Source organism: Solanum pennellii, chromosome 8, assembly GCF_001406875.1.
Source record: "Solanum pennellii chromosome 8, SPENNV200".
NCBI classification, from domain to species: Eukaryota; Viridiplantae; Streptophyta; class Magnoliopsida; order Solanales; family Solanaceae; genus Solanum; species Solanum pennellii.
The window spans coordinates 60,602,476-60,611,977 of NC_028644.1; the positions used below are offsets into that span (position 1 = coordinate 60,602,476).

The 9,502-nt window shown below is 34.8% G+C and overlaps 3 pseudogenes; all 3 read right to left on the reverse strand.

The window, feature by feature from the left end:
• Positions 1 to 1,114: 1,114 nt before the first annotated feature.
• Positions 1,115 to 2,127, reverse strand: LOC114078298 (annotated as a pseudogene).
• Positions 1,575 to 4,064, reverse strand: LOC114078445 (annotated as a pseudogene).
• Positions 4,065 to 5,811: 1,747 nt separating this feature from the next.
• Positions 5,812 to 9,502, reverse strand: part of LOC107027791 — a 6,640-nt pseudogene continuing 2,949 nt past the window's right edge.

Consider the following 9,502-nt stretch of genomic DNA (forward strand, 5'->3'; position numbering starts at 1 on the left):
ATGAAAGAATTTGTTATTGAAAGAATCTTTTTCGCTAGGTCCTGAAGCTTTCCAAATGAGTTTAAGTATTTTGTAATTTGGTAATGTATATGAATTAAACAACAATAACATATCTAGTGAAATTCAACATGTGAGGTCTAGAAAAGTAGATTGTATGCAGAGCTTATCAATTTTGAAAAGATTATGAACCTATTATTGAAAAGATTAAAGAGTTGATTCATATCAAACCTTATTGGCAATATGAACCTATTATTGAAAAGATTAAAGAGTTGATTCATAAGTCAAGGTGACACACTATTAACGAGAAGCCAATGGTGTGGCTGATTCTTTAATTGGATACAGCCACCTATTGGACGCAAAGAAGGGTTGACAAATGGAAGCTCCCTTCCTGATTAGATTTTTTTGTGAGCTCACATGTTACTCGAGAAAACTTCTCACTGTTTCTCCTTTATCACATTGTTATGGAAACAATGCACAAGAAAGCAAGCAAGTCTCCACAAATTAGAAGCTATTGTATAGATCATCAAGTACATACATCAGTCAAATACCCCTAACTATTAGAAATGTTTCAAATTTGTATTTCCATTTTATATTTACACGTCTCAAATTATATATTTCCCCTCTCAAAATACTTATCGTGTTTTTCATTTACACGTACAGTAACAAAAAATTAATTGTTGTTTTCAAATTTAATCTATCTTCAATGAATATTTTATGATATTTAGACTAAGTGCCATAATTGAGCTATGTATAATCTTCAAGAACCGTTATTGTTAAGGGTGTAACAACCCGAAGTCCTCGTAAAATGCAGTTGATTTCTTGGAATTAACTGTCAAACATTCAATTGTACTATTTGGAAATTGATCGACCCAATTTTTCTTATATCTAAGATTTCATGTGCCCGTTTTCATGGATATATATATTGGTTTCTAGAGGATACAATCTTGGGATCTTACAAGAAAATTGTGCAAAAACTGATATACCAGATTGATCCATAATTTTGTCCAGAAGATCTTGTTTCAATCATCTGCCACTTTGCAGCTAGGTCAGTACAAGAACGAAATTATTTAGTACTTACCAAATTGGTTATCAGATTATCCTAACTACTGTCACTACTAATGTTAATAAAATAATGAATTTAATTGCAAATAAGAAGTCCCAAATAGAAAAAAAAAAAAAAAAAACTGAATTTTGGATAGTGAAGAGCTATGCTGCCCGGGCTCTCCAATAACGTTGTCAAATCCGTGTCATATTCTTCAAAAATGTAGTTACTTGAACATGGGTGAGAGTATGAACGAACCTCAATGCACCAGGGACCTAGTTCAAGCTTCTCGACGTGGGCAATGCTGTTGAAAAAGTTCCTTTAAACAGGTAGACTCCTTCCTCCGCAATGTGTCTTCCTCTTCCCCTTCCTCTTTGAAATCAAAAACAAAATCAACATTCAGAACTGCAGTGACAAGCGCAGCCACATTTCTCAAGCATTGGGGCCCAAGAATTTTCAAATTTTGAATATATGGAGCTACTATTTCAAGCCATAAGTCACATTCATCAGTTTCGAAGTCTACTATAATCAATTTTCTCGACTTCACATTGTTGAATTCAAGAAGATGAAATCCAAAAAAAGGGTACAATTTCAAGCACTCAAAATTAGGGCAACCATATAATATCTTTTCCATTACACCTTCTTTCAAACACATGCCCCTAAATAAAAGAGAAACAATACCACACCAGTTCACTTAGCTAAAGGTTCCAATGCACACGACTGTAAAACCAACTTTCTCCATGACGTATGCGAACTGAGGAAACTCATATCCAAATTCACAGTCAAGTTCAAAATGTTCGACATTGCTAGTTTGTTGCAAAATATACCCATAAATCAGCATCTTTAACAAACCTTTTCCGTTTGAGGAATTTGACAACCACACCAAATTTTCTGATTTTCTTGCAAGACCTCCAATAATGAAGCTCTCTATGGATGGAAGTTATGAAATCATAAATATTCATTTTTCGGTGGCTGGAATTGTCCAAGAAGTAGTAATCGAGTGATAAGGGAACAGACCTCCAAAGAAACTGCCATCGCTTAGAAACAATGTACGAGGGAGCAAGCAAGTCCCCACAAATTAGAAGCTATTGTATAGTTCATCAAGTACTTAGAAATCTTCTCATCGGTCGAATTCCCCCTCCTTGTAACCTTTTAGCATTATCTATGAAGTATACTACGATGGTCACCTTTTATTAAGTTTTGTGATTCCTTTCCTAGTGTACTGGATATCAGAAATATGTGGATATATAATGTCGTCTTCTTCCACTAACAGTTGTTTGATATTTGATTACATGAAGTAACAAAAGTAAAGGTTGGAAGGGAACTTACTCTGGATTCTTTGTACCCGTCAATGACTAAAGTCTCAAGATCCGATGAACTCTGTAGAAAACTGCAAATTCATCCGATTGCCTCAAGGTTGTGCCAAGATGTAAGAATTTTCAGCTTGATGGTGGAGGCTGTCACCCTTCCAGTTCCAGTATGGACAGGTACTTATAAACCAGATAGATAAACCAGAATATGTCAAAACAAGGAAATAATGCATACTTAATAATGACATGCAAAATTTTAAATAGTGTTCAAGGATGGTTTGGAGATACAAAAATGGACTTTTAAACACTTTGAAAAACCATTCACATGACCCTAAGATAATGATCAATGTATAAATGAATCTAAGTTTTACAAAATATTTATTGTCAATTTCATCCAAAATTTCGTCCAACAGGTCTTGTTTCAATCACCTGCCACTTTGCAACCAGATTGGGACACACATGTAATTATTCAGTACTTACCAAATTGGTTATCACAATATCCTAAACACTGTCACTACTAAATTGGAAAAAAATGAATTTTGGATAGTGAACTGAAGAGTATGAATAAACCTAGATGCACCAGGGACCTAATTCAAGCTTCTCGACATGGGCAATGCTGTGAAAAAGTTCCTTCAGACAAGTACACTCCTCCTTCCTCTTTCTCTGCAATAGGTCTTCCTCTTCCTCTTCAGGATCAAAACCAAAATCAAAATCAAAATCAAGGAATGCAGTGACAAGGGAAGCCACATTTCTCAAGCATATCCCATGGCGCGACCCCATAATTTTCAAATTTTGAATATATGGGGCTATTATTTCAAGCCATGTATCACATTTTTCAACTTCGTCTAAGTTTTCTATGACCAATTTTCTTGACTTCACATAGCTAACTTATGAAGTCCAAAAAAAGGGTAGAATTCCAAGCACTCCAAGTTAGGGCAACCAGATAAAATCTTTTCCATGACATTATCTGCCAAATGCGTATAATTAAATGAAAGAGAACGATACCACTCCATTTCACATTAGCTAAAGGTTAAACATACAGAACCGTAAATCCAAATTCCTCAATGACATATCCTAATATGCGAACGGAGGAAACTCATATCCAGATTCACACTCAAGTTCAAAATGTTCGACTTTTTTAGTTGCAAAATATACTCATAAATCGACATCTTTAACAAACTTCTTTTTTCCAGAAAAATCGACAACCACCTTGAATTTTCTTATATTCTGGCAAGACCTTCAATAATGAAGCTCTCTATGGGTAGAAGTTACGGAATCATGACTGCCCTTTTCCGGATTCTGGAGAAGGATGTCACAAAAGTTGTTGTGACCGTTAACAAATGAAGCTTAGATTATGATATTTAAGTCCATTAGGTATTTGAGTTGTTAATTTTAGTATTTACTTTCGTAGTCCTTAACAATAGTTATTTTATTTACTTTCCAGTCCTAAATTCTGTTTTGGAATGAGGACATCTATCGTACTATTGTACTGATCCTAAAGGATTATATATCCTTGTATTACTTTGAGGAAGATAATCAGAAAATTACCAAAACTTCTTTCTTCTTCTTTTCTTTTCTCTTACTGTTTATTCTTAGTTTTAGTAGCAAGAATCACCTCTTGTTACAATGGAATCAGAGCCTCTTGGTCCTTCAACACTTCCCGTAATGGAGCCACCTTCAGAGTTGTAAAGCTTGCAAGACGATATCCGCATGGTGCGCAGTCAACTATCGATTTTTGTAGAGGATGTGTGCAAATGTTTCGAAACCCTCGAACTGAATCAATCACAGTTTCAGGTTCAGTTGGGTGAGATTTGTGAGACGAACAAGAAGCTTGAGTACATCATTTCGAATATGGCGTTGCAGAACAGTACGAGCTCTCCCCTCACCACCCCGCCTAATTTGACTCCACGAGCAACACCAACAGGGGCCCATGAAACTCGGGTCCGACTGGAGACTAGCCAAACTTCGACCAAAAAATCACCAATCGTAAGTTCTTCACCTGAAATGGTAGGTTCTCAACCTCCATTTACCCCATCTATTTTTGAAGTAGGTCGGGGTTTCTTTTTTCCTCCAGCTCCCATTTTCTCGAGTCCTCCCTTATTCAGGAATCCCATGTATTCCTCAGCCCCTACTATACTTCCCACCCCGATTATGCACACAACGTCTACAGCCCAGCCCAGGACACTTAAACCAAAAATTAATTTCCCTGAATTTGATGGTTGTAATCCCAGAAGTTGGCTCAGTAAGTGTGAAAAGTTTTTTGAACTGTACAACATTTCAGAACATGAAAAACTTGGGTATGCTTCTGTAGATTTGGGGGATCGAGTGGATATATGGTTTGATAGTTACATTGTCAATCAGAAAGGGAGGATGAACTGGCAGATATTCTGCACGGAAGTGTGTAGAAGGTTTGGGAATATAAGATCCAAAGATATCGTAGATGAATTTAATAAACTGATGCAAGTGGGGACTGTGGATTAGTATCAAGAGAAGTTTGAAGAACTTACCAGTTATATGACTGTTATTAATCCACTCTTGAATGAAACTCATTATGTAGCTAGTTTTATCAGTGGCCTTAGACCTAAATTAAAGCCATTGGTGAAGTTAGCTAACGCTACCACAGTTTTAGACGCTTATGAAGTAGCCAAACTGTATGAAGAATCATTCAAGGCCCTCATTCCCTTTGTCCCTAATAGACATCCTCAAACCACCAACCAAAGACACTTAGCCATCACATATCCCAGAAATCCTCGAAATCCTACAAATCGACCAGCTGAGGGAATCCACAATCATCAACAACCATTGAGAATAACCTATCCAAACCATAAAACACAAGGTCAAGCTCCTTTCAAACCAAATACTCTACCACAACACCTTGAGGCATTAAGGGAGCAGGGGCTTTGTTACAAATGCAAGAAGAAATATCATCCGGGTCATCAGTGCAAACAAAGAGCATTACATGCTATGGAACGTGAGGAGATGGAAGGAGAAGGAGATCAACTTGAAGAGTTTGTAGATGTCCTTGAGACACTAGAGGAAGAAGCAGAAGAACAAGCTGAAGTGTCTCTCAATGCCTTGCTAGGCTTGAGTTCTGCCAGTAGCAATGTGTCTACCATTAAAATCATAGGCCATACCAGGAAACTACCTATTGTAATTTTAATTGATAGTGGATCTACCCACTCCTTTATTGATCCCCACATTGTGAAAATATTAAGATTACCAGTAGAACCCTTGAGGAAGCCTATGAGGATATTAGTAGCTAGCTAATGGTGAGCTAATGAGCTGTCAATTTATGAGTCCGTCTTTTGGCTGGAAAATGCAAGATGAACAGTTCTATTTTCAGCTTAAACTAATGAAAGTGGGAGGCTGTGACATGATCTTAGGAATGGACTGGATAGATATGGTGACACCAGTCATTTTGCATACCAGACCCCATAGTGTACTGGATATCAGAAATATGTGGATATATAATGTCGTCTTCTTCCACTAACAGTTGTTTGATATTTGATTACATGAAGTAACAAAAGTAAAGGTTGGAAGGGAACTTACTCTGGATTCTTTGTACCCGTCAATGACTAAAGTCTCAAGATCCGATGAACTCTGTAGAAAACTGCAAATTCATCCGATTGCCTCAAGGTTGTGCCAAGATGTAAGAATTTTCAGCTTGATGGTGGAGGCTGTCACCCTTCCAGTTCCAGTATGGACAGGTACTTATAAACCAGATAGATAAACCAGAATATGTCAAAACAAGGAAATAATGCATACTTAATAATGACATGCAAAATTTTAAATAGTGTTCAAGGATGGTTTGGAGATACAAAAATGGACTTTTAAACACTTTGAAAAACCATTCACATGACCCTAAGATAATGATCAATGTATAAATGAATCTAAGTTTTACAAAATATTTATTGTCAATTTCATCCAAAATTTCGTCCAACAGGTCTTGTTTCAATCACCTGCCACTTTGCAACCAGATTGGGACACACATGTAATTATTCAGTACTTACCAAATTGGTTATCACAATATCCTAAACACTGTCACTACTAAATTGGAAAAAAATGAATTTTGGATAGTGAACTGAAGAGTATGAATAAACCTAGATGCACCAGGGACCTAATTCAAGCTTCTCGACATGGGCAATGCTGTGAAAAAGTTCCTTCAGACAAGTACACTTCTCCTTCCTCTTTCTCTGCAATAGGTCTTCCTCTTCATCTTCAGGATCAAAACCAAAATCAAAATCAAAATCAAGGAATGCAGTGACAAGGGAAGCCACATTTCTCAAGCATATCCCATGGCGCGACCCCATAATTTTCAAATTTTGAATATATGGGGCTATTATTTCAAGCCATGTATCACATTATTCAACTTCGTCTAAGTTTTCTATGACCAATTTTCTTGACTTCACATAGCTAACTTATGAAGTCCAAAAAAAGGGTAGAATTCCAAGCACTCCAAGTTAGGGCAACCAGATAAAATCTTTTCCATGACATTATCTGCCAAATGTGTATAACCAAATGAAAGAGAACGATACCACTCCATTTCACATTAGCTAAAGGTTAAACATACAGAACCGTAAATCCAAATTCCTCAATGACATATTCTTATATGCGAACTGAGGAAACTCATATCCAGATTCACACTCAAGTTCAAAATGTTCGACATTTTTAGTTGCAAAATATACCCATAAATCGACATCTTTAACAAACTTCTTATTTCCAGGAAAATCGACAACCACCTTGAATTTTCTGATTTTCTGGCAAGACCTTCCATAATGAAGCTCTCTATGGGTAGAAGTTACGGAATCATGACTGCCATTTTCCGGATTCTGGAGAAGGAACCCTTAAGAAAGTAAAAATCGAGTGATACTGAAACATAAATCCAAAAAAACTGCCACCTCTTCGATAATACGTTGCTTCTCACTACTTTTTTACTGTTTTCAGTGTCTTCACACATCATAGAGAGAATCTAAATTAGAATCGAGTCGGGCAACTCGCTGAGTCGATCTGCTCTCTCCTTGCTTTTCTTCGCCATTGGAGATTGAAGGAGAAATGAAGAACTAATTTGGGGGTTAGGGATTTGGATTATGGCTGACGGAAAGAAATCAACTTAGTTGGCGGGTTAAATTCAAATTAGAGGCCTGTCTGTGCACCGAAGGGTATTTTGGTCATTTTTGTGTGATTTTTTCGTTTTAATATTTTTAAATTTTTTTCTTAGTCTTTTAATATTTGAAAATTACGTAAAAATTATTATAAATTACGATAATTACCAAATTGATATATATAACACCTACTTATTTAGATTAAATTCAATAGTATGTAACTTGATATCGTTAAATATACACATAACATAAAATCGAATAATATGTAACTTGATTAGTACGTGTTATGATACAAGAATTACCACACCGGACATTGCTCGCATAGTCTCAAATAAATGAGGAGGAAGCAAAATTATTTACAAAGTTTTTGAATGTACGTGGGAGGACCTCAATTTCACCTATTTTTCTAAGATCACACAACAAATATTTTACTTTTTTAATTACATTTTATACTACCTATTTTTGACAAAGTATTCAGATAGTCGTACTAAATTGAGTCTATCTGAATCTTTAGTAAACTTTAGATATTTGTCGTTCAGTTTAATTAACATAATATCCTTTGATGACTCCTCCTCTAGTGAGTGACTCATAATTTGGATTGTACTCATGGGCAATCCACTTTTCCTCCTTGGGACTATAGCGATACGTGAAGTTCTCATCAAATCTCCATTCACAAGGCCTCGAGCGACTAGCACACTCGTAGTTGGATTTGAACGCCACGAATGTCCCCATATTTGTGGAGCAATTGAACATTGTTGAAGTGGAGAAGAATTTTCTGATTTTGACTGTAATGTTGAAACTGCTCATGGTATTAAGGTGCTTAACATCACCATCTTCATCGAAGGAGAAACAACGAACACTAAGATAATTTGTATGATTGTTGGTTATGACAACAATTTTCTCGTCTGGTAATCGTGCTACAACATTTGAGATATTTATATTGATCACGATCATGAACAATATTGTTGTTGAGGTGATAGTTGTTGTAATTTTAATTTCTTCCATGGTGTATCTTACTTCTCTCTTTTTTCCTCCGACAATCCTTTTGAAACATGAAAAAAGTAAAAAAAAAAATTATGAGAAATTATTTTTAAAAAAAAAATCAACACTTTTTGCAGGTGTTTAACATTTCTCTTAAATTATATAGATATAACACATAACACTATTCATTACCAGATATTGGTATAATTTGCGTTAAATCCATTAATTAACATATGATTATTCATTATATTTAGTTTTAAATTAACAATAAAAACATAATTATTTTCGTCCCCTTTTTGTATAAAATATGTTATTAAATTTAGATTTTAGAACTATATTACCGTTAAATTTAATGTAACAACCACAATTTTAATATAATACTGGAAAACGATAATTATACATACTTACAAATGTTTATCCAATAAAAATGTAGAAATCCTTGTCGAAAGAATTTAAATAAAATAGAGAAAATGTACCTTATATTTTTCTTATGAAGGGTTTTGGAAAAGATTTTCAAACTTAACTAAGAATTCTTCCTCTCTCCTTGTTTTGTTGAATGATTTAACTTTTCCATGATTAGTATGTATATATAAATTAAAAGGCAAACAAGAGGGATAGAGTTTTTGTAGGAGGTTTTAAATTTTTTATACTATTTAAAAGTTTTTTACTATTTTTGATTATTTAACCTTCTAAATAATAAAAATAACATATCTCAATTTAGATACACAAATTTGTGATTCCTCTTATTTGTAGCAACACCAAATATAATTTTATCACAATCCTAGAGATTTAAAAGGATATTACAATCTTTTTTATGTGGTGCTGATGAATTTATTGATTTGATAATGCGGTAAATTTTATGATTAAATTATTCTTAGCTTAGATTCTATCAAATGCTGGCATTTTTGGCAATCTCATAAAGATTATGACCTGTTTTATGATAAGTAAGTTTTACTTTACATTTTTTAGAAAGTATGCAATTTAGACGACAAAGAGGGCTAGAGTGTGGGTCAGAGTCAAATATGAAAGGGGCATATCCTATATATATTTCTTTTCATATATATATA